Below are 26,739 nucleotides of genomic sequence, written 5' to 3'. Positions count from 1 at the left end.
TCACTATGAGGATTAGGAGAATATGTTGCCTCACCAATTTAGGGACAATGCCCCTTTTCAGCTCAGAAGCAGTTATGGAATGAGAACAACGCCCTTTTTCCCTAGGCAACATAATTCTCCTAAAAGAAAAGGGGGGAATGAGAGAGTCAGTTCCTAGGCAGGTTGATAAGGAGTCTAGGGGTCCCCAAGGAGAGAGGGGTCTGGAATTCTCAAGGAGGAAGAAAAGATAAACTTTTTTTTCTTTCTCTACATTCCTTAGGATTATATAACAATAATGTATCCTGCCTGAGGACAGTCTCTGGATTAAACCTTCTGGCTAATTCTGTTATCTTAAAATGTAAATTATGGGAGTAGGTCTGGTGAGGTCTTTACAACTTCCAGGCATTCTTTGGATTCATTGGAGAGTATATAACTTCATTGCTAACACTAGCAAGGGGGTACTCTTTCTGCCCCCTTCTGATGCCTATGTCAGAAGCTTTCTCTATCTCCTTTATACTTTAATAAAACTTTATTACACAAAAGCTCTGAGCGATCAAGCCTCGTCTCTGGCCCCGGATTGAATTCTTCTCCTCTGGGGGCCAAGAATCCCGGCATCTTCTCATGATTCAACAACAACCTTTCACCTCTTAAGACTGGAATGCCATGAGCAATGAGCAATGCTTCTCATGATCCTGAAGGGATAAAGGTTGGCGTAAGTTTTGCACAATCAGTTGGAATCAACTCTACAATATTGTTAAGTCCAGAGAGAGCCAACAAAGTTACCCCAACAGGATAAACCAAAAAAGCAAGTCCTCCTCTTCTGATCTTCCTCCCTGGAATATGCCCAACCCTCCAGGGTCAGAAATCACAACTAGAAACAGTAGGAAGGCAGAACAAGGAGAAAGTGGGAGAGGGAAAGAGAGAAGCAACAGAGAGCACCGTTTCCCTGCTGCAGTCTTCTCACCTGCAAGAGTCAAACTGGGAGCAGGGGAGATGGTTCATCTTTAAATTGAATTTGATGTTTTATTCCTCACATAAAAATTCAACTCTAAAAATTTTAACAACTTTGACATGGATGATGATGTAAGACTCAGTAAGCAATTATCAGAAATTTTCTACCTAAATTCTGCAAATCATCCTGTGCAGGCAAGTGAAGTTACTTAGTCATGTCCGACTCTTTGCAACCCCATGGACTCTAACATACCAGGCTCCTCCATCCATGGAATTTTCCAGGCAAGAATACTGGAGTGGTATTTCCTTCTCCAGGGGATCTTCCTGACCCAGGGATCAAACCTGGGTCTCCTGTATTGCAGGCAGATGCTTTACCATCTGAGCCACAGGGAAGCCCCATTTTTCAAAATGTAGTATCTATAGTATCTTGTCTTTTAATACAGTTCATAAGGTTCTCACAGCAAGTATACTGGGGTGGCTTGCCATTCCCTCCTCCAGTGGATCATGTTTTGCCAGAACTCTCCACTATGACTTGTCTCGTGTGGCCCTACATAGCATGGCTCATAGCTTCATTGAGTTAAGCAGCCCCTTCGCCATGACAAGGCAATGATCTATGAAGGGACTTCCTCTTCTCGGGCTCTAAAATCACTGTGGATGGTGATTGCAACTATGAAATCAGAAGATGATTGTTTTTTGGCAGGAAAGCCATGACAAACTTAGACAGGGTGTTGAAAGGCAGAGACATTACTCTGTCAATAAAGGTCTATATAGTCAACACTATGGTCTTCCCAGTGGTCATATATGGTTGTGAGAGCTGGATCATAAAGAAGGCAGAGCATCAAAGAATTGATTCCTTCTAACTGTGGTGTCGGAAAAGACTCCTGAGAGTCCCTTGGACTGCAAGGAGATAAAACCAGTCAATCTTATGGGAAATCAACCCTGAATACTCATTGGAAAGACTGATGCTGAATCTGAAGCTTCAGTATTTTGGCCACCTGATGTGAACAGCCAACTCATTGGAAAAGACCCTGATGACAGAAAAGATTGAGGGCAGAAGGAGAAAAGGGCATCAGAGGATGAGATGACTGGATGGCATCACCAATGCAATGGACATGAACTTGGGCAAACTCCAGGAGATGGTGAGGAACAGGGAGGCCTGGCGTGCTGCAGTCCATGGGGTCTCAAAGAGTCGGACATGACTGGGTGACTGAACAACATCATAGCATCTTGATATTTAGAGCAAAACTTCTGTTTTAATATCCCGTTATACAAATGAAAGAATAACATATGTCTTCTTCGGAAGTTCTGAAGAGATCAATGAAAGAAGACATACAGGTTTGAACCACTAGTTATATCTGTAACATTTTGTTAATTTTTAAGGAGAGATTGGAAAAAATATGACAAAATTTTAAATATATGGTTTATTTTAACAGTGGGTATGTGAATGCTTATTACATTATCTTCTAGCTGTACACTTGGCTTATAGACTTCTCCGGAGCATAACCCTGTCCTCACCATGTCTTCAGTATCCGCCTAGGAAGTCAATCCAACAAACTAACCTTTTAGCTTTTTCACTTTTCTGAATTAATCATCAACTAATGAGTTGCAAAAAATAGTACAAAGAGTCCTTTTCATCCGTCACTAAGCCTCAGCCAACAGTGACATCCTCATAAATCACATTATCAAAACCAAGAAATTGATCATAGTAGGATACAACTATCAACATTACAGATCTCACTTAGATTTCACCACTTTTGCATGCACTCATTTTTCATGCCATTATATATAATTCTAGGGCATTTTATCACATCTTCTATTGTATAACCACCAACACTTTCATGATATGAAAGTCTTCACCACCAAAAAACTCCCTTCAGCTCTGTATTTATAGTCAAACCCACTCCATCCCCCTTCTCAAACCCCTAGCAACCAGCAACCACTAATCTGATCCCCATCTCGATAGTTCTGTCATTTCAGAAATGTTATATAAATGGAATTGTACAACATCAAACCATTTGATTTGGGGTTTTTTCACTGAGCATATGTCCTCAACCCAAGTGGTTGTATGTTTCAATACTGTGATGTTGTTTTTTTCATTTTTGAATAGTATTCCATGGTATGCATGTACCACATTTGGTTTCAATATTCACAAGTGGAAGGATATCTAGTTTGTTTTTGGTTTCCTATTATAAATAAACCTGTCATGAACATTTCTCTATAGGTTTCTATGTGAACATAAGTTTTCCATTTTCTAAGATAAATGCCAGGAATAGATTGCTGGGTTATATGGTTAAGTGTATGTTCAACTTTTAAGAAAATGCAAAAGAGTTTTCCAGCGAGGCTGTACCATTTTACATTCCCATCAGCAACATAGGATATGAAAGATTCAGTTTCCCAAATCTTTATCAATATTTGAAACTATCAATATTTTTTTTTATTTTAGCCATTCTGAGAAGTGTGTAGTGTGTGGTGGCATCATGGTTTTAATTTGCATTTCCTAATGGTGAGGAATGCTGAACATCTTTTCATGTGTTTACCTGCCTTCCATATGATGTAACAAGTCTTTTGCCCTGGTTGAATCTGACTCCCACTAACGCCATGCCTGTTGCCAGGGAGCTGAGTATGGGTTTGAAGAACAACATCCAACCACACCCAGAGGTTTCACTTTCAATGTAGGTCCCCGCACCTCAGGTATCCACTTGGCTCTGCTGAGTGATTATGTAACGTTTCCATAATTACCCTTCTCCAAGGGAAACATTTCACACCATCTCTCCCCTGAAACCTCCTCTTCACTCTTCTAACATTCACAGATGATGCTCTGCTGAAAACTTCTCCATCTCCTCACACCCAATCTACCAGCCAGTCTGCCTCTGAGCTCATTTCTCTGCCTTTCCTGCCATGCCAGGGAATAGTTCTGCACACTCGTATCTGAAGCCATCTTTTCTACCCGTGTGCCAGCCCCCACCCCTCTCCTACACAGAAACAGTGTAGACAGTGATTACCTCTCCACCTGCCTCTGCAATGATCCTTCTCTACTGGATCATCTCCGCAACCACAAACATGGTCTTCCATCTCCTAACTTAAAGACCACCAGGTCTCCATTCCCCTCCGTCCACGGCCTGCTCTCTCTGCTTGCCTTTATGGCGCATCTCTTTTCTCAATCTCTCTCCTCCTTCTCCTCCTCCATTTCCTCTTCTTCCCTCACCTCCCTCTTCACATCTCTGTCTCACCCTCTTGGCTACATCATTAAATTTATTTTCCTTGTTCTAAAATTTTATTTTTGAAATAGCAATACATTTGTAGCTGTAAAAAAATTTAAAGCATTCATTAAAAACGGTCATTCCATTCCAGGTCTTCAGGCATCTGTGCCTTCTCCACAAAGACGAATACAGTTATTATGGTTATTAGTTTTTTTAAATCTTTTCAGAGATACTTAATGTTAAAACAAGTGTATATAGATATATTTTTATGAGAAGGAATACTGTACATAATACATGTATTATATGTACATATATGTATAATATATGTATTCCTTTTCATATATATATTGTTCTGCACACTGTCTTTTTTTTTTTTTAACTTGGTATATCTTGGAGGTCCTTCCATATCAGGTTTGTTGTTCTCTTTATAGTTACACAGTATTCCATTGTATGGATGGACTAATAACCACTACTTTACACAGATTGGTGGCCATTTTGGCTGTTGCCAATCTTTTTTATTGCAAATAGTTCTACATTTATGAACTTATATTTGTACATGTGCAAGAGACAAATATCTCTACGATAAGTTGCTAGATGAGCAATTACAGGTAGAAAAACTTTGACACTTTACACATGTTGATCTATGTTGCAAGTTGCCCTTCCTGGGGACTCCATCAGCCTTCACTCCCACCAGAAACAGGTGAGAGTGCCTTGTCCCCACACTATCTCCCACACAGCACACTACCAATCTATGGGGTCTTTCATATTTCAATGAGTAAAATATAACTGTGTAATTTTAATTTGCATGTTTCATTATATGTTTGGCTTCTCATTCTTCTATATGTTTAAGAGCCATTTTTATTTTCTAGAAATTGTGAATTTGTGACCCATAGTCATTTTATTATTGGCTTATTAGACCTAGAATTATAATTTTATGGAAGCTTTTGCAATTAGGAGAAAATAGTTCTTCATCTTTGATATGAGTAACTAATATTTTCTCAACTTACTACTTATCTCTTAATTATGGTGGTTCATGCCATGCCAAAATTTTTCATTATGTTGTCTTCATTAATCTTTTCTTTAATATCTTCTGAATTTTGTGCCATACTTTGAAAATCTTCTCCACTTTGAGTTAAAAGGAATTTTCCTAGAGTTTATCCAGATACTATTCAGTTCAGTTCAGTCGTTCAGCTGTGTCTGACTCTCCACGACCCCATGAACTGCAGCACGCCAGGCCTCCCTGTCCATCACCAACTCCCAGAGCTTACTCAAACTCATGTCCATTGAGTTAGTGATGCCATCCAACCATCTCATCCTCCGTCGTCCCCTTCTCCACCTGCCTTCAGTCTTTCCCAGCATCAGGATCTCTTCAAATGAGTCAGTTCTTTGCATCAGGTGGCCAAAGTATTGGAGTTTCAGCTTCAGCACCAGTCTTTACAATGAATATGCAGGGCCAATTTCCCTTAGGATGGACTTGTTGGATCTCCTTACTGGGAGATTCTTACAAGGGACTCTCAAGAGTCTTTTTCTACACCTCAGTTCAAAAGCATCAATTCTTCAGCACTCAGCTTTCTTTATAGTCCAGCTCTCACATACTTACATGACTACTGGAAAAACCATAGCTTTGACTACACAGACCTTTGTTGGCAAAGTAATGTCTCTGCTTTTTAATATGCTGTCTAGGTTGGTCATAACTTTTCTTCCAAGGAGCAAGCATCTTTTAATTTCATGGCTAAAGTCACCACTTGGAGTGATTTTGGAGCCCCCCAAAATAAAGTCTGTCACTGTTTCCTCTGTTTCCCCATCTATTTCCCATGAAGTGATGGGACTGGATGCCATGATCTTAGTTTTCTGAATGCTGATTTTTAAGCCAGCTTTTTCACTCTCCTCTTTCACTTTCATCAAGAGGCTCTTTAGTTCCTTTTCACTTTGTGCCATAAGGGTGGTGTCATCTGCATATCTGAGGTTATTGATATTTCTCCCAGCAATCTTGATTCTAGCTTGTGCTTCTTCCAGCCCAGCGTTTCTCATGATGTACTCTGCATATAAGTTCAATAAGCAGGGTGACAATATACAGCCTCGACGTACTCCTTTCCTGATTTGGAACCAGTCTGTTGTTCCATGTCCAGTTCTAACAGTTGTTTCTTGACCTGCATACAGATTTCTCAGGAGGCAGGTCAGGCAGTCTGGTATTCCCATCTCTTGAAGAATTTTCCAGTTTGTTGTGATCCACACAGTCAAAGGCTTTGGCATAGTCAATAATAAATCAAAAGTAGATGTTTTTCTGGAACTCCCTTGCTTTTTCGATGATCCATCAGTTGCTGTCAATTTGATCTTTGGTTCCTCTGCCTTTTCTAAATTCAGCTTGAACATCTGGAAGTTCTTGGTTCACATACTGTTGAAGCCTGGCTTGCAGAATTTTGAGCATTACTTTGCTAGCGTGTGAGATGAGCACAATTGTGCATTAGTTTGAGCATTCTTTGGCATTGCCTTTCTTTGGGACTGGAATGAAAACTGACCTTTTGCAGTCCTATGGCCACTGCTGAGTTTTCCATATTTGCTAGCATATTGAGTGCAGCACTTTCACAGCATCATCTTTCAGGATTTGAAATAGCTCAACTGGAATTCCATCACCTCCACTAGCTTTGTTCATAGTGCTGCTTCCTAAGGCCCACTTGACTTCATATTCCAGGATGTCTGGTTCTAGGTGAGTGATCACACCATCTTGACTATCTGGGTCATAAAGATCTTTTTTGTACAGTTCTTCTGTGTATTCTTGCCACCTCTTGTTAATATCTTCTGTTTCTGTTAGGTCCCTACCATTTCTGTCCTTATTGTGCCCATTTTGCATGAAATGTTCCCTTGGTATCTCTGATTTTCTTGAAGAGATCTCTAGTCTTTCCCATTCTATTGTTTTTATATTTTATTTATTTTTAAGTATTTAGTATACTTGGATTTATCCTAACATTATTGCAAAGTATGTTTTCAACTTTATTTTAGATGATTATCAGTTGCCTCAATCCCATTCATTGAATAGTATATGTTTTACCCCCTACTTTAACATACACCCTTTGTCATACAGTAAATTTCCATATGCATTTGTGTCCAGTTCTGAGACTTTTCCACTGTAAGTTGTTTTATGTATGGATCAGTACTGCAATGTTGTCCTCATTAAAGTTTTGTATTAATATAATGTTTCAATCGCCCTCTGTACTCTTCTTTTCAGAAGACGTATTTGTATTTGTGTGTGCACACTTAGTCGCTTAGTCATGTCTGACTCTTTGTGACCCCATTGACTGTAGCCCACCAGGGTCCTCTGTCCATGGAATTCCCAGGCAAGAATACTGGAGTGGGTGGGTGGCCATTTCCTTCTCCAAGGCATCTTCCTAACACGGGGATCGAACCCGAGTCTCCTGCATTACAGGCAGATTCTGAGCCATGTGGACCTCCGTAAGTATCTTAATCTCTGCAAGCCTCCTCCCCTCCTCTGTAATGTGGGGACAGTAACTCCCGCCTAGCAGGGTGGCTGTGAGAATGGATGGTCACACAGCAGGCACTCACATTTTGTTTGTGTGCCCAGGAGCACCAGTGGGGAGTTTCTGAGCTTGGATCCGACCATCCCAGCCAGGGAGACTGAACTCATACTCAGGAGTCGAAGTGACAAGACCCTTTCTGAAAATGACATACTGACCCTGACCCTGCTCATGCTGAATATCCTCTCTGCCATGGGAGGCTTGGCAGGAAACGCGGTTGTGCTCTGGCTCCTGGGCTTCCACATGGGCAATGATATATCTTCCCCATCTACATCTTAAACCTGGTGGAAAGCCAACTTTCTCTTCCTCTGCTGCCAGATTACAGACCACACACCTGGTCCAGGAGACACTCATCACTTCCTGCCACAGCCACAACCCCATTGCTCTCAACTTTGTGCCTATCTTTGCCTATCCCTCAGGAGCTTTCTGGAAGGAAATGGCAACCTACTCCAGTACTCTTGCCTGGAGAATCCCATGGACAGAGGAGCCTGGCGGGCTACATACAGTCCATGGGGTCGCAAAGAGTTGGACATGACTGAGCAACTCACACACACACACACACAGGAGCCTTCTCAGTGCCGTTAGCACCAAGTGCTACTTGTCTGCCCTGTACCCCCATTTGGCACTGCTGCCGCTGCTCCAAACACATGTCAGCTGTCACGGGTGCCCTGCTCTGGGCCCTGTCCCTGCTGCTGAGGATCCTGGCAGGGAATTCCTGTGGCTTCCTGGTTAGGGATTTTGACCGTGTTTGGTGTTGGATGTTTGATTTCATCATTGCTGGGTGACGGATGTTCTTATTGGTGGTTCTTGCTAGCTCCAGCCTGGCCCTGTTGGCCAGGGTCCTCTGTGAGTCCCAGCAGGGGCGGCTGACCAGGCTCTGCATCCTGCTCATGGTGCTGGTCTTCCTCCTCAGCAGCCTCCCGGCAGCCATCCAAAGGTTTCTGCTGTACTGGCTTCAGGAGGATTTCAGTATGTCCTTGTTTTAGGATGGGGATGGTCGTATAGAGCAGTTCCAACTCCATTATTGACTTTTTTGTTGACTCCTTTAAACATCAGAGACAGGGGCAGCTGGCCCTCAAGTTGGCTCTTCTGAGGGTTTTGGACGACACAGCTGAGGTGAAGAAAAGTGGAGGAAGCCTTCCTCAGGAAACCAGGGAGGTGTCAGTAATTTCATGTAGTGATTCTGTATTAACCAGGGTTCAGTCAGAGAAGTAGTACTTACAGAAGATTCTCTGTATCATTGTGTAAATATGTATATGTATATATATTGGGGTAAAGAATCCACCTGCCATTGCAGGAGGACCCAGGAGACATGGGTTTGATCCTGGGTGGGGAATATCCCCTGGAGGAAGAAATGGCAACCCCCACTCCAGTATTCTTGACTGGGAAATCCGATGGACAGAGGAACCTGGTGGACTATAGTCCATGGGGTCGTAAAGAGTCAGACACAGTGGAGTGACTGAGCACATGTATATATATTTGACCCTACACAGTTGTAGGTTCTGGTTAGACTGTCTCTGTAAGACTGTTGCCTGTTTGTCTGATGCTCGAGTTTGAAGCCCGCAGGACAAGCTGGAACTCAGGAGCATGAGCTAAAGCCCATGAGAACCAACCAGAACTTGTGTCAGTCTCTCTCAGCACCTGCGGTTTTGCCGGTCTGCAGAGGTTGGCTCCCTTCCTATGGAGCTAACCACACACCTGGTCCAGGAGTCAGAGAAGCCGCAGGAGCATCAGGGGAAGGTGGAGCAGCTGTAGGCCAGCAGCTGCCTTGTGCCAACGAGATGAACCGAGAGAGAAGCCACAAGGCTCATGAACGTCCTGGTCCCCCAGCACCGACCTTCCACACATAGACACAGTAGGACTGCTGCTTCCTTGCTAACCACCGCATCCTGTGCAAACGGGCTCTTGATGCCCACTTTAAGTAGAAGCATAAAGGGAAAGGAGTTGCGGGAAATGTAGTTCAGCCTAGCCAAGCTGACACTTCAATTTCAAACCCATCACAGTCCACTTGTTGTCAATGTGGCACCCATAACCACCTCCCTAAGCTATAGTTAATTTCAAATAAAGACAATAAAGCAAAACGAAGCTTCCCCTTAACATGACAGACTTATCCCGTAATACCTGCAATATACTAACTTTTTCTCCAAAAGAAGATACATCTTTTCATGGACTATCAATCATTTATTTCTCTTTTCTTTCTAAGTATCTTTTCTATTCATTTTTATTAGGTTGTTTAGCTCTTTATATTGATTTGCTCAAGTTCTTCACATATTCTAAATAAACTTCTTTGTTGAATTCATGTCTCACAAATATTTTTCCTCAGTCTGGGATTTGCCTATTTATTGTTTAAATATCTTTTGTTGGGCAGTGAATTTTGTTTTTCATGAAATCTAAGTTATCAATTTTTACCTTTTACGTTTAGTGCTTTATGCTAAGACATCTTTGCCTACTCTGAGGAAACAAAAGTATTCTTCACATACTCTGTTTTCTTCTAACAGTATTATAATTTTTGCTCTTTCATATATTAATTTCTGTGCAGAGTTTGAGGAAGGGGTCAAGGTTCATTTTTCCCTATCAGTTATCTGGGTGTTCTAACTTGTTTGTTGAAAAGACCTTCCTCCCTCCCCGTTAAATTATTTAGCCCCTCTGTCAAAAACTATAAGTATGGGTCTATCTCTGGATGTTCTGATCTATTAGTCTATTCCAGCAGTCAGCAAACTACAGCCTATGTGCCAAACCCAACTGAGTTCTGTTTCTTGTAAATAAAGTTTCATTGGAACATAACTATGCCTATTCATTTATATATTTCCTGTGGCTGCTTTTGTGCTAAAACAGCAGTGTTGAATAATTGTAACAGAGACTATATATGGCTTCAAGACTGAAATATTTACTATCTAGTCCTTTCCAAAACAAATTTGCTGATCTCTGGTCTATTTTTAAACCAACGTCCACTGTTCTGATGACTGTAGCTTTGCAGTAAGTCTTAATATCAGGTGGTGCATGCCCTCTAAGTTGGGGGATGGTTATTTTAGCCCTTGCATTTGCATATAAATTTTAGAATGCTAAGTCACTTCAGTCGTTTCTGACTCTGTGCAACCCCATAGACGGCAGCCCACCAGGCTCCCCCGTCCCTGGGATTCTCCAGGCAAGAACACTGGAGTGGGCTGCCATTTCCTTCTCCAATCCATGAAAGTGAAAAGTGAAAGTGAAGTCGCTCAGTTGTGTCCGACTCTTAGCGACCCCACGGATTGCAGCCTAACAGGCTCCTCCATCCATGGGATTTTCCAAGCAAGAGTACTGGAGTGGGGTGCCATTGCCTTCTCCGAATTTTAGAATAAACTTCTCAACTGCTATAAAAATCCTGATGGGATTTTGATTGTGTTTAATCTATTAATTAATTTGGATGTAAATGATATCTTAGAATAAAGAGTCATTGAATTCATAAACATGGTATATATTATGTAAATTCATAAACAAGGTATATGGATATATCTTTCTCCATTTTTCTCACCAACTTTTTGTACTTTCTACCATACAAGTCCTGCATACCTTTTGTCAAATTAGTAGTTTCTGATTCCTGATGCTATTACATATGCCATTTTTTAACTTCATCTTTCTGATTGTTCACTGCTAGAATACAGAAATACAACTGAGAGCAAAATGGCTGGATGGGAGGCCCCTGACTTTGGCTCCTCGCACAGAGGATCTGTTCCCTCTGAGAGAAATCCAGAGGTGAGTTGAGTGACTCCTACACATCAGGCAACTGAGAAAATGGGAAGAATTTATTTTCGCTTATGAGGAAGAAGGAAAGAAAAAGAAAAGAAAGGTGAGGAGAGCTACAAAGATGGCAGATGCCTGGCTGGGTACCTGGAAGCATAAAACACCAGTGAGAAACCTCTAGTGTGGAGGGTTAAAAGGATACTTGAATATTTACATATAGATGATTTGTTTATGTGATATATTAATAACATATGGCCTCTTTCCATGACCTCAAATCTTCAATGATGTCTATACCACACTTACAAATATAAATGTGGGTAGGGTTGTAGGTGGAGAGGGGAATTGTGTGTGTGTGTGTGTGAGAGAGAGAGAGAGTGCGTAAATCAAGTTAGATGAACCCTCCCTCTAAGAAGACACATTAGAGAAAAAAGAGATCAGCTATAAACCAGATCTGGAAACAGAGGTTTTTAAGACCCAGGATGATATCTGGTTCGTCCATGGCAGTATGAATGAAATATGTGGGGAAAAAAGACATTCAGAGTTGGGAACAAAATGACGCCAGAAATGAGGCTGAAGTGCCGATCATGCAAATCCCCTGGGGCCAATCCCACAGGACCGAAGTCTCGTCAGTCACACATTCATGATACAATACAGGTCATCATCCCAAGGGAACTGCAATTGTACTTAGATCAGATGTACTCAGCCCCAAGGACTCTCTCCTAACTGAACATTCTCAAGCACATCTTGACAAAAGACGCACACGTGAACTTCCGCAATGACTTCTGACACCAACTATCTGGAGTTAGGCTAGACCCCACAGGTGAAGGGCACAACCCTCACAAGACTGCCCTCACTTCTGACATTGGCCACAAGTTCAGGGGACCCCTGGCCAGCCTCACTTCTGGGCAGCTGGCTAGAAATTCAGTGGTTTGGACTATCCCTTCAGCTTCAATAATTCTCTGGAATAATTCACAAAACTCAGGAAAGTACTATGTTTATGACTGCATTTTTTATAGCAAAAGGAAACCAATCAGAATCGGCCAAAAGGAGAAGCACGTAGCAGGACATTTGGGACAGTTTCAAACGTGAAGCTTCCATTCCCCTCAAGAATGCGTCACCATCCTGGCACTCAATGGGTGGTAATATGCAGAGTGTTGCAACTAGGGAAACTCACATGAGCTCCAGTATGCAGAGTTGTTAACTGGAGCTACATTATGTAGGCAGGATTAATTTTATTTTCTTGGGTTCCAAAACCACTGTGGACAGTGACAGCAGGCATGAAGTTAAAAGACGCTTGCTCCTTGGAAGAAAAGCTATGACAAACCTAGATGGCATACTAAAGAGCAGAGATATCACTTTGCCACCAAAGATCCAAATAGCCAACCTAGTAGTCATGTATGGATGTGAGAGTTGGACCATAAAGAAAACTGAGTGCTGAAGAACTGATGCTTTTGAACTGTGATGCTGGAGAAGACTCTTGAGAGTCCCTTGGAAAACAAGGAAATCAAACCAGTCAATCCTAAAGGAAATCAACTCTGAATATTCACTGGAAGGACGGATGCAGAAGATGAAGCTCCAATACTTTGGCTACCTGATGCAAAGAGCCAACTTACTGGAAAAGCCCCTGATGCTGGGAAAAACTGAGAGCAAGAGGAGAAGGGATTGACAGAGGATGAGGTGGTTGGATGGCATCACTGACTCAATGGACATGAGTTTGAGCAAACTCCAGGAAATCATGAAGGATGGGAAAGTCTGGTGTGCTGCAGTCCACGTGATTGCAGAGTCAGATACGACTTAGGGACTAAGCAACAACAACTGACTCATTGGCCATGTGGCTGAACTCAATCCCCAGACCCCTCCCACTCCCCAGGACTCAAAACCCCAACCCTCTAATAATATGGTTGGTCTTTCCAGCTTGGCCAGCCCCATCCTGAGTCATCAAATTAGCATAAATTATCCAGGGCTCACCATGAATCACCCCATTACCATAAACTATCAAGTTTAGTCTGAAAGACCCACCATGAATAGTAAATTCACTCTCATCACACTGGAAATTCCAAGCATTTAAATGCTGCCTCCCAGGAATCAGAGGCCAAGGCCAGTCAGATTCTTTTTTACACCTCTCACTGGTTACTTGGGGCTTCCGTAATAGCTCAGCTGGTAAAGAATCCACCTGCAATGCAGGAGACCCCAGTTCTATTCCTGGGTTGGAAAGTTCCCCTGGAGAAATTCCCCTGGGTTGGGAAGTTCCCCAGTATTCTTGGGCTTCCCTGGTGGCTCAGCTGCTAAAGAATCCGCCTGCAATGTGAGATACCTGGGTTTGATCCCAGGATTGGGAAGATCCCCTGGAGAAGGGAACAGCTACTCACTCTAGTATTCTGGCCTGGAGAATTCCATGGACTGTATAGTCTATGCAGTCACAAAGAGTCAGACACGACTGAGTGACTCACTGACTGACTGGTTACTTCTAACAACAGCTCTCAATCTAGACTACTAGGGCCAGACCAAAGTACAAATCAGAAAACAAAACAAAAACATTCTCAATGGAGAGCTGCAGCTGTCTGTTTATGCTGGAACAACTGAAAGCCTCTCTCTTTAAATTCTGGGGAGAAGATTTCAGCCCAGCCCCAGAATAGCATCTCCAAAGTAAAGTAGGAGCAGGGTTCAAAGTTAGCTCAGTGAAAACGCACCAAGATCAAATATTGGCTATAAGGGTATGGGATTAAGAGGAACAAACTCTTTTACATATAAAATAAGCTACAATGATATATTGTAAAACCTGGGAAATATAGCCAATATTTTATAACAACTATAAGTGGAGCAAACCTGTAAAAATTGTGAATCACTATATTGCACATTGAAATGGCACCCCACTCCAGTACTCTTGCCTGGAGAATCCCATGGACAGAGGAGCCTGGTGGGCTGCAGTCCATGGGGTTGCTAAGAGTCGGACATGACTGAGCGACTTCACTTTCACTTTTCACTTTCATGCATTGGAGAAGGAAATGGCAACCCACTCCAGTGTTCTTGCCTGGAGAATCCCAGGGATGGGGGAGCCTGGTGGGCTGCCATCTATGAGGTTGCACAGAGTCAGACACGACTGAAGCGACTTAGCAGCAGCAGCAGCATATTGTACATTAATTCTACCATACTTCAATTAAAGGAAAAAAGATCAAATATTGGCCCCTTGTACATAAACTGTTTGTGTAAACTTGAGTTCACCCCTTCTCTCTTTGGCATCAGCATCACCTTCCATAGAAGGAGGGGTTTGGACCATAGAGCCTCCACATACCTTCCACTCAGGGATTAAATGGCTCTGTGCTTTCTGTGCTGTGAGTGAGATCTTAGTTTATGTTGACAGCTTAGGCCTTCTGTCCCTTTGCCTATCATCCAAGTGTCCTCGGCCTGCAACGGCTTGAAGCATGGCTTGGGTTCCCAGCTGGCAGTAAGAGTCCAAATCCCGACCACTACACCAGTGGTCAGTGACAAGGGCCCTGGCCCTACGGCACTGCAGATAAGAATCTCCACAGAGACAGAAAGCAGAGAAACAAATAAAGTATTTACTAAGAAGGAGTACAGTACGTGTGGATAGACACATGGGCAGACTCAGAGAGAGAGTCACCGAGTCACACCATCATGGCAGTTTGAATTCCCTGTATGGGGCATTTCTTCCAGGTTTCCTAGCCAATCGTTTCCATCTGCCTGGTTCACAGTCCACATTTGGTATATCTGGATCCTCCCATGTATGCCCATCCATCTCTTAGCCAAGGTGGATCCTACTGAAGAGGCATATGGGTAGAGCATCCCTGACATCGTTCGTCTTTAACCTGCTAGGAGCCTTTCTGCACACGTGTGGTTGGGAGGGCTCCTGACTTTGAGAATGAGAAATACATGGTCTGGGCAGGGCCCAGCCTCCTCGCTTAATTGTCCCACTATTCTCATTCAGAGTTTTGGTCCACAAGGAACGAATCTCCCATCATTTTACCCGGGGATGGGTGGCAACTACCTCCTGCCTCACAAGAAGCCTCTTATTGTTCTCCACTCAAAGCAGCCCCCTTCTTGAACATACACTTCGCTTACTTCTCCTGTTGTTGAGCATAATTTTCTTTCTGGGTGGTTCCCCCTAGTTCTAGGTTTTATCTGCAAGGTCAAGCTGGACTACAAATAAAGCACACTCAGAATGCCATTGAAAGCCTCCTTTGTCTGGTCTTCCCAGCTTCTCCAACCTTAACCTCCCAGATGATCACAGCCTCCAGTCACCGCATCCTCAGCTCAGCTCAGCCAGGTGTGACCTGTAACAGCTAATCTTCTGCCCTCACATCTACCTCAAACTAAATTTAATCTGTCTTCATCCTTTATTCTAGTGCAGGAATCAACATTTTCTGTAGATGGTCAGATAGAAAATGGCTTAGGCTTTGTGGGACACAGGATCTTTGTTGAAATGACTCAACTCTGCAGCTACAGCATGAAAGCAGCCATAGACCACACCTAAGCAAAGGGGATAGGGCTGTGTTCCGATGAAACTTTATTTATAGATACAGTTTTGGGGCTGGATCTGGCCTCCAGGCTGTCATTTGCCAACCCCTGCTTTAGTGAAGCAGGTTCTCCAAGGATCATGGAACACACATCTGTGTGAGCGGAAATAATGGTAACAGTCACCGCTTAGCTGAATTGTATGTGTCATCTCATCTCATCCTCGTCATCACCCAGATAAATAAGCGATGGGGACTACAGGAGGCCTTGAGCTCTGCTGCCAGGTTGGTATGAGTTAAAATCATGAATACAGGGAGACCCAGGAGCCAGAGGGCAAAGGCACAGCTGATAACAACAGATAACAATGGCTGTGCATCCAGTGTGCGCTGGGCACTAGGTACATTGTTCTTATCTCAATTATCCAAAGAGGTGGTTTCTAACACTATCTTCTCTTTCTAGACAAAGAACTAAGGCACAAAGCATTAACTGAGGTCATAAAGCTTTAAAGTCAGAACCCAGGGACTTCCCTGGTGGTCCAGTGCTTAAGAATCCATCTGCCAATAAAGGGGACATGGGTTCAATCCCTGGTCTGGGAACTAAGATCCCACAAACTACAGAGCAACTAAGCCCGCACACCACAACCACTGAGCCCAGACACCTAGAGCCTGTGCTCTGAAACAAAAGAAGCCACCACAATGAGAAGCCCACGCACCACAACTAGAGAGTAGCCCCTGCTCATTATAACTAGAGAAAGCCCGTGTGCAGCAATGAAGACCCAGTGCAGCCAAACATAAATAAATATTTTTTAAAAGATCTGCTCTACATTCAGACCCCAGATTTATTGCCAAACAGCCTATCTTCAGAATCTCTGATGGTCAGCATGAATCTCTCTTGACTCCCCAACAACCCTTCAGCTAGGCTATACATAAAAGGAAAAAAGTTATCATTTCTAGTCCACGGTAAAACAAAATAGACAACCAAAAGTTACGTGGTGTGTATGTATTTGAGTGTTTATGAGGGTCTGTGTGTGAGTATGTAAGCACGTGGGGGAGGGTAAGAGAGTGGAGGGAGGATGTTGAATCTACCAAAAGGTAAATTTCAGACGCACCTCGGAAGAATGGTCAATTAAGTCTTGAGCTAGAAACAGAAATAGGTGAATGCAAGTGATCGGGAAAATAAAACAGTGTCCAAGACTCTCAGTTCAGTTCAGTCGCTCAGTCATGTCCGACTCTTTGCAACCCTATGAATTACAGCACGCCAGGCCTCCCTGTCCATCACCAACTCCCGGAGTTCACTCCAACTCATGTCCATCGAGTCGGTGATGCCATCCAGCCATCTCATCCTCTGTCATCCCCTTCTCCTCCTGCCCCCAATCCCTCCCAGCATCAGAGTCTTTTCCAATGAGTCAACTCTTCGCATGAGCTGGCCAAAGTACTGGAGTTTCACCTTTAGCATCAGTCCTTCCAAAGAACACCCAGGACTGATCTCCTTTAGAATGGACTGGTTGGATCTCCTTGCAGTCCAAAGGACTCTCAAGAGTCTTCTCCAACACCACAGTTCAAAAGCATCAATTCTTTGGCACTCAGCTTTCTTCACAGTCCAACTCTCACATCCATACATGACTACTGGAAAAACCATAGCCTTGACTAGATGGACCTTTGTTGGCAAAGTAATGTCTTTGCTTTTTAATATGCTATCTAGATTGGTCATAACTTTCCTTCCAAGGAGTAAGCATCTTTTAATTTCATGGCTGCAAACACCATCTGCAGTGATATTGGAGCCCAAAAAAATAAAGTCTGACACTGTTTCCCCATCTATTTCCCATGAAGTGATGTGGTCCACTGGAGAAGTGAATGGCAAACCACTTCAGTATTCTTGCCTTGAGAACCCCATGAACAGTATGAAAAAGCAAAATGATAGGATACTGAAAGAGGAACTCCCCAGGTCAGTAGGTGCCCAATATGCTACTGGAGATCAGTGGAGAAATAACTCCAGAAAGAATGAAGGGATGGAGACAAAGCAAAAACAATACCCAGTTGTGGATGGGACTGGTGATACAAGCAATGTCCAATGCTGTAAAGAGCAATATTGCACAGGAACCTGGAATGTCAGGTCCATGAATCAAGACAAATTGGAAGTGGTCAAACAGGAGATGGCAAGAGTGAACGTCGACATTCTAGGAATCAGTGAACTGAAATGGACTGGAATGGGTGAATTTAACTCAGATCACCATTATATCTATTACTGCGGGCAGGAATCCCTTAGAAGAAATAGAGTAGCCATCATGGTCAACAAAAGAGTCCAAAATGCAGTACTTGGATGCAATCTCAAAAACGACAGAATGGTCTCTGTTCATTTCCAGTGTTCTTGCCTGGAGAATCCCAGGGACGGGGGAGCCTGGTGGGTTGCCGTCTATGGGGTTGCAGAGTCGGACACAACTGAATCGACTTAGCAGCAACAGCAGCAGCAGCCAACATATATAAACAGCTCATGCAACTCAACATCAAAAAAACACACACCTGGATTAAAAATTGGGCAGAAGAACTGAATAGACATTTTTCCAAAGAAAGGTAGATGGTCAACAGGCAGAAGAAAAGATGCTCAACATCACTCATTATCAGGGAATTGCAAATCAAAACCACAATGAGATACCATTTCACACCTAGCAGAATGGCTATCTTCAAAAAGAACATACATAACAAATGCTGGAAAGGATGTACAACAAAGGGAACCCTTGGACACTGTTGGTGGGAATAGAAACTGGTGCAGCCACTGTGAAAACCAGTACAAAGGTTTCTCAAAAAACTAAAAATAGTACTATCCTTAAGACTCAGCAATTCCACTCCCGGGTATATATAAGAAAAAAACAGAAACAATAATTCAAAAAGATGCATTGACCCCAAAGTTCCTAGCAGCATTAATTATAATTGCCGAGATAGAGAAGCAACCTAAGTGCCCATCAACAGATGTCTGGATAAAGATGTGATGTATCATGGAACATTACTCAGCCACATAAAACAAAGAAATTTTGCTAACTGCAGCAACATGGATGGGCTTGGATGGTATTATTATAAGTGAAATAAGTCAGACAGAGAAAGACAAATACTGTATGAAGTCACATAAATGTGGAATCTAAAAAATGCAACAAACTAATGAATACAGCATAAAAAGAAGCATACTCACAGATGTAGAGAACAAACTATGGTTATCGGTAGGGAGAGGGAAGAGGGAGGGTAAGAGGGGCAGGGAAGGGGTAGGGGGTAAGAGGTACAAACTATTATGCATAAAGTAACCTACAAAGATGTACTATAAAACACAGGAAATACAGCCAATATTCCATAACAACTATAAATGGAGTATAACCTTTAAAAACTGTTAATCACTATATTGTACACCTGTAACATATGATATTGGACGTCAACTGTACTTTAGTTATACAATTTTTCAAGTTAATCTCAGAAGGCTATTTATGATGCCATCTATATAATGCTCTTGAAATGACAAAATTATAGAGGTAGATAATAGTTCTGTGGATACCAAGAACAAGGTTCAGTTCAGTTCAGTTCAGTCGCTCAGTCGTGTCCGACTCTTTGCAACCCCATGAATCGCAGCACGCCAGGCCTCCCTGTCCATCACCACCTCCTGGAGTTCACTCAGACTCACGTCCATCGAGTCAGTGATGCCATCCAGCCATCTCATCCTCTGTCGTCCCCTTCTCCTCCTGCCCCCAATGCCTCCCAGCATCAGAGTCTTTTCCAATGAGTTAACTCTTCGCATGAGGTGGCCAAAGTACTGGAGTTTCAGCTTCAGCATCATTCCTTCCAAAGAACAAGGTAGGGGGCAGTGAAGGGGAGAGTTGTGACTACAAGGATAGTACAAGGGACCCTTCTGATGATGGAATAGGTCTGTATATCGATTAAGCGGTGTTCTGCCTCTTTATTGTACTTTTAATTTCTGAGTCACATGGGGCTTTTGTTCTCATGATTACATTGTCCTGTGAACGCTTGCTTTCAGTTTTTTTCCTCTGGCTTTCACACATCAATTCATATGTGTAATAAGCTAATACAAAATTTTGGTGAGCGTAACAAACTTTAGTTTTGGTGTCTCTGGGGATTTGTCCCATTATTCATCAGGTAGCAAAGAGCTAAGATGTATCAATAATTTGATGTTGACAGTGGTGATTATGGTGATTATGACGGTGATAACAAACGCAGCTGACATGTATGTATCACTAATAGTGTTACATAGTGTGACTAGCATCACCATATAGATGAAGACATTTAATTCCCTAACAACTTTCTGAGCTAGTATAAAATGAATGAGTTATATATCTGTGATATTATTTTTTGTTATTCAATAAAGCTGTATTTAGTCCATTTAAAGGACAACTTTTATCCTTAGTTTGTCCTTTCCATATTTTCCTAATAAACATTATTAAACTAAAATTTATATATCAAAACTGCACCCATTTATGTATATATGTATCGTCAGTATGAACTTTGACATGTATCGCCACCACCAGTCGAGATACAGAACTTTTCTATTATTCCAAAAAGTTCCCTCATGCATTGTTGTAATCAATCTTCCAACCCCGTCCATTGCCCCAGAACCATTGGTCTGTATTCTGTTACTAAAGAATAATTTTTCCTGATTTAGAAAGGACAATTACATTGTGTGGTGTCAGAGAAGACTCTTGAGAGTCCCTTAGACTGCAAGGAGAGCACACCAGTCAATCCTAAAGGAAATCAGTCCTGAATATTCATTGGAAGGGCTGATGCTGAAGGTGAAGCTCCAGTACTTTGGCCACCTGATGTGAAGAGCTGACTCCTTAGAAAAGACCCTGATGCTGGGAAAGACTGAAGGCAGGAGAAGACGAGGATGAGACGGTTGGATAGCATCACCGACTTGATGGACATGAGTTTGAGCAAGCTCTGGGAGTTGGTGATGGACAAGGAAGCCTGGTGTACTGCAGTTCATGGAGTGGCAAAGACACGACTGTACGACCGAACTGAACTGATTACGTTGTGTAATCTTCTATGTCTTCTTCGTTGAATGCATCTATACTTCATTCTTTTTATTCCTAAGTTGTGCTCCATTGTATGTACCTAAATTTGTGTGTATATTTACTTGCTGTTGGGCTTCCCTTGTGGCTCAGATGGTAAAGAATCTGCCCACAATGCAGCAGACTGGGTTCAATCCCTGGATCAGGAAGATCCCATAGAGAAGGAAATGGAGACCCACTCCAGTATTCTTGCTTGGAGAATTCCATGGACAGAGAAGCCTGATGGGCTACAGAGCCAGAGCCAGACACGACTAAGCGACTAACACTTTCACCTGCTGTTGAACATTTGGAAATATGTGGAAATGTTCAAATCTTTGGAAATTGTGAAGAAAGTGGCTTTGAACATTCATGAATATACATATATTGAATATGTTTATATATGAACATATATATTCAAACATACATACAGTTTCACCTCTCTTGGGTAAATACCTAGGAATGGGATTTTAGGGCCAAGTGGAAAGTATGTGTTTATCCTTATAAAACTGCGCCAGTCTGTTTTTCCAGGTAGAGCAGACATGGGTGGGGAGCTGTCCGGATCCCTGAAGCTTCTCCTGTGGTCTTGGTTTCATCTGTCCATCCGCCAGCCGGTGCCGTAGCCACTGTAGCCGCTCACACCTGCAATCTTCTCCAAAGGTTTGTCCTTGGGTGACTGGGCCACCTCACCAGGAGATGCCTGGCTAATGGGGAAGTTAAAAACCTTTCTTTCTTGCCTCAAGAGGGGACAGACTCCACATAATAGCTTACACTCAAGGTCAAGATCAGATCTGACTTTGCCTGAAGCCATTGCCATATTTAGCTCTGCCCCTTCCCTATTCACTTCCCTCGCTCTTACAGATTACTCCTAAGAACACTCCACTAATGAATCCCAGGAATCCCCATTTCAGGCTCTGCTCCTCAGAACAGCCCGTAGGATGCTACCTCTACCAAAGTGAGAAGCAGTGAATGAGGAGGATGACATCAGGTAGCTGAGAAGCTCCACGGAGGTTGTCCTCTGGAGGCCAGAGTTGGCAACGGGAGATGATGTCACAGAACTGAGTTCCCTGGTTTCACCAAGGACAGTAGGATTCTGCAGTAGTAGAGACCAAACAGCGGCATTAATCATTAGAGGCAAGAGAGCCTTAATGAACCACAATGAGCAACAGCATCAGAACAGCAGCCAGGGGACCTAACCTGGAGGACGCTATGGAGATGGGCCCGACCTGAAGGACTCTAGGGCACAGTATTCCCTGGGGCAATAAAGACCTTCAGGCATCAGAGATATCACTTACTATACATAACCAAAAGAAATCAAGAATGAATGAGTAGAAGGCTGAGGTCAGTCACCTCAATAGAGTGTCATGATACCTCACCTTGTTTTCAGACTATGAGCTCGGTCTCAGAACCAGAGCCCATCAACTGGAAGGCAGGCTGATGAGCTCATGCAAGGATGACACCAGAGCAGGGGGTGAGGCAGAGCAGCAGGATCAGGGCTCCATGAGGAGGCGTCCAGGCAGAGAGCTGGCCCAGTGGGGTCAGGTTATGGATTATATTCCAGAGGTTTAGCAAATAAGTAAATATATCAAGCATAATGAGAGCCAGCTATGAACGCTGCTGGACTGATGCTGGATTGGAATTGGAGGTATAGATATAAACTAATGGTTTTCAATATATACAAATGGAAATGTCCATATTTATCTGTGCATATATGCATACACACACAAATGCACATACACACACAGATGTATATATAGACACACACACATGTATATATAGACACACACACACACATATATACGTATGCAGGTACATAATTTCATGGTGACTGCAGCCATGAAATTAAAAGACGCTTGCTCCTTGGAAGAAAAGCTGTAACAAACCTAGACAGCATATTAAAAAGCAAAGACATCACTTTGCTGACAAAGGTCTGTCTAGTCAAAGCTATGGTTTTTCCAGATACAAGAGTTGGACCATAAAGAAGACTGAGCACCAAAGAATTGATGCTTTTGTACTGTGGTGTTGGAGAAGACTCTTGAGAGGTCCTCGGACTGCCAGGATATCAAACCAATCAATCCTAAAGGAAATCAATCCTGAATATTCATTGGAAGGACTGATGTTGAAGCTGAAGCTCCAATACTTTAGCTACCTGAAGAGCTAATTCACTAGAAAAGGCGCTGATGCTGGGAAAGATTGGAGGCAGAATAAGGGGACAACAGAGGACAAAATGGTTGGATGGCATCACTGACTTAATGGACATGAGTTTGAGCAAGTTCCAGGAGATGGTGAAGGACAGGGAAGCCTGGTGTGCTGCAGTCCACGGGGTTGCAAAGAGTAGGACATGACTAAGCAACTGACCAACAACAAAGGCAGGTACATGTCTAGTTCTGACAACTGAGGGGGCCTGGAAGCAGTAATACGCTAATAGATATTTCAAAATACCACTGTCCATTTAGAGAACGTAAGACTGCTTGGGGGGAAAAGTGGCTGATCTCAGGACTAAAACATGAAAAGAACAAAGTGACCCTGGGAAAGTCTTACTATTCTAGAAAGTAAGAAAATGTTCAAAGAATGATGGAGACTTGTAAAATGAACACAGAAGCCAGCTCGATGGAACTCTCCCTGGAAATATCCTGTACAATTTGAAATCACCAAAATAAATAATTGATAGTACCAGATTATAATCTGTGAATAATAAACATCAGTGAGTCCACAATGACACAAATAGATAAGTGAGTGAAATAAACAGGGAAAAGAAAAAGTGTTTCCTTACAGTCGAATGCCAAGTGAAAATTGATGGAATTAGAAAATCAACATTTGGCAACCACTGAAGTAATAATTAAGGCAAGAAATAGCAAAGGATGCTAAAACTAGTGTGCTAAAATAGGATGAGGAATGGAGTTTATGATAGCTGCAAAGTATTTCCCAGCAAAATTCTTACTATTTACAAAAGGCAGAAAAGTAGCTACAGTGGAGAAACACAGCAGACACTATCTTGATCAAGTGATCAAATTAATACCACCAGGGACAGGACAAATCCACACCATGTGGGGTTGCAATCAGAAAAACACAGCATCACTTCTGCGGTATTTTGGCCCAAACGGATAGCCCAGGTCTAATCATATGTAACTATTAAACAAAACCATTTTGAGGGGCCTTTGACAAAAATACTGACCTGTGTTCTTCAAAAAAGATGTAAAAGTCATGAACGTTAAGGGAAGATGGGGAAGCTACTGCAGGCTGGAGGAGACCACAGAAATCGGTCATGTGAATGGGACATGTAATCCTGGACAAGATGCCGTAAAGGACGTTCCTGATGAAATCTGAATGGGGCTTTCATGAGAGAGTATGCAAAATTCCTGTGTACTACTCTTGAAACTTTTCTATAAGTTTGAAATTGCTTCAAAATAAAATCTTTAAAAAAAAAAAAAACGAACAAAAACCTGTATTTTTTCTTTAAAAGAAAGGCCAACTTCTCTTGGGGGAAGTACCCTGAAATACTAGGTATGTGGTGCGTACCTACTCAGTCAGTTCAGTTGTGTTCAACTCTTTGTGACCTCATGGAGTTGTAGCCCACCAGGCTCCTCTGTCCATGTGATTCTGATTCATGTTGAGGTTTGATAGGAAACAACAAAATTCTGCAAAGCAATCATCCTTCAATTAAAAAATAAATAAACTAAAAAATTAATTAGTTAATTTTTAAAAGAAAGTGAAAAAAAAGAATACTGGAGTGGGTTGCCATGCCCTCCTCCAGGGGATCTTCCCAACCCAGGGATCGTGTGTGTGTATAGTAGCAATTCCTCCGGCACCCCACTACAGTACTCTTGCCTGGAAAATCCCATGGGCGGAAGAGCCTCGTGGGCTGCAGTCCACGGGGTCGCAAAGAGTTGGACACGACTGAGCGACTTCACTTTCACTTTTCACTTTCATGCATTGGACAAGGAAACGGCAACCCACTCCGGTGTTCTTGCCTGGAGAATCCCAAGGATGGGGGAGCCTGGTGGACTGCCATCTATGGGGTCGCACAGAGTCGGACACGACTGAAGCGACTTAGCAGCAGCAGCAGCAGTGCCAGTGTTTGGATAAAAACAAATACCTAGATCTTTGAGGGCTGTTATTTACAGCATCTGAGCTGACATAGAAACCCAGGGACCCATTCCTGTCCCCTGTTAGAGAGCCATCAGATTAAGATCAAGTAATAAATACAGTCCTGGGTCAAATCCATCTCACAGTGAATCCACCATGTCCACAAACTAACTGGAGCCATCTCTCCAGCTCTTAAATATATAGTTGGAATGGTCTTATTTAGCAGTTAGCAAAAGCCCGTATTGGTTCCTTGACTCATGGAGTAAAAGTTACTGTGTATGAAAGATCAAGTAAAAGTCCCTAAAACTATACCTTATTCTAGACAAAAAATAATAATAATAAAAACACAGCAGAGATTGGTACTACCCTCAAAGATTTAAATGATGCAGAGGTCATTATCTCAACCATACGTTCATTTAGTTTACAAGTCTGGCCCTTGCAAGAAGCAAATGAATACAGTAGATGACAGTGGACTATTCATATCTACCAAGAAGTCATCCCAAGGGCAGCTGCTGCTCTGTGTTTAACATCTCTGCTGCTGCTGCTGCTCTACATTTAGCATCTTTACTAGAACACAATAACGTGGTGTCCGGTACACCGTGCTGCTTTGGATCTGGCATTACTTTTAATATCCATAAGGAAGGAGAACTGGAAGGAGTTTGCTTCAGGTGGGATGGGCAAGAGTAGATCACTATTATACTCTCTGTTGCAAAATATTCTGAAGGGACCTGGGCCATCTGGACATTCCAGAAAGTACCATACTGGTCCACTATATCGATGACAGCATGTTAATTTGATCTGGTGACCATGAAGTGGCAACTACTCTGGATATCCAGGAGATAAATATTACAAAAATTCAGGGGTCTGCCTCTCCCATTGATGCAGTTTAGGGATTCAGTGGTTTGCCAGGACATTCCCTTCAAAGTAAAATACACATTATACCTACTGCTACCAAGAAACAGCATTGATAAGCCTCTCAGGGTTTTGGAAGCAACATATATCACACTGCTGTGAACTATTTATTGAGTGATATGGAAGGATGCCAGTTTTGAGAGGAACTCTCTAGGATCTGGCTACTGCTGCTGCTGATGTCCAGCATGTCAGCAACAAAGACCCGTGCTCAGGCCCCCAATATGGTACCATCCTTCCAGGAGGCCAACCAGCCACCTATTACCATTTGGGCTACAAGTGGAACCTTCCATCCTGGAAATGGCAGCAATTCATCCCTCTAGGACTGGCACACATTCTGGGTATATCGTTTGCCTTTCCTGCCTGGAGTGTCTTCAGTAGCAGCCTTATTTTAAGGCTCACAGAGTCAGGGCCAGCACCAAAGTGAGGCAGTACAAGACTTCCCTGGTGGTTCAGTGGCGAAGGCTCCATGCTCCCAATGCACAGGGTCTGGGTTCAATCCCTGGTCGGGGAACTAGATCCCACATGCCGAACTAAAGCTCCTGAAGGCCCACAACTAAGGTCCAGTGCTGCTAAATAAGTACATGTTTAAATAAATAAATAAAAGACTCAAGATGTTTTTTAAAAAAGGAGTGACTATCATCTTAAGGTTTGCACCTTAGGCAACTCACCTTTGTCACTCTTGTCCCATTACTGTAGAGTATCTGGTTTACCAGCAAGAAATCATGGACAATATTGCCTTGGACCAAGGAACCCTATCGATGACCAAAGAAGAAAGCAATGGGCACACGGAATCCACTGATCTTATCACAAACCACATCATCCAAAAGAGGCTAATCTGATATTGGTT

Source organism: Bubalus kerabau, chromosome 5, assembly GCF_029407905.1.
Source record: "Bubalus kerabau isolate K-KA32 ecotype Philippines breed swamp buffalo chromosome 5, PCC_UOA_SB_1v2, whole genome shotgun sequence".
Lineage (NCBI taxonomy): Eukaryota > Metazoa > Chordata > Mammalia > Artiodactyla > Bovidae > Bubalus > Bubalus kerabau.
Note: the sequence above shows the minus strand (reverse complement) of the source record.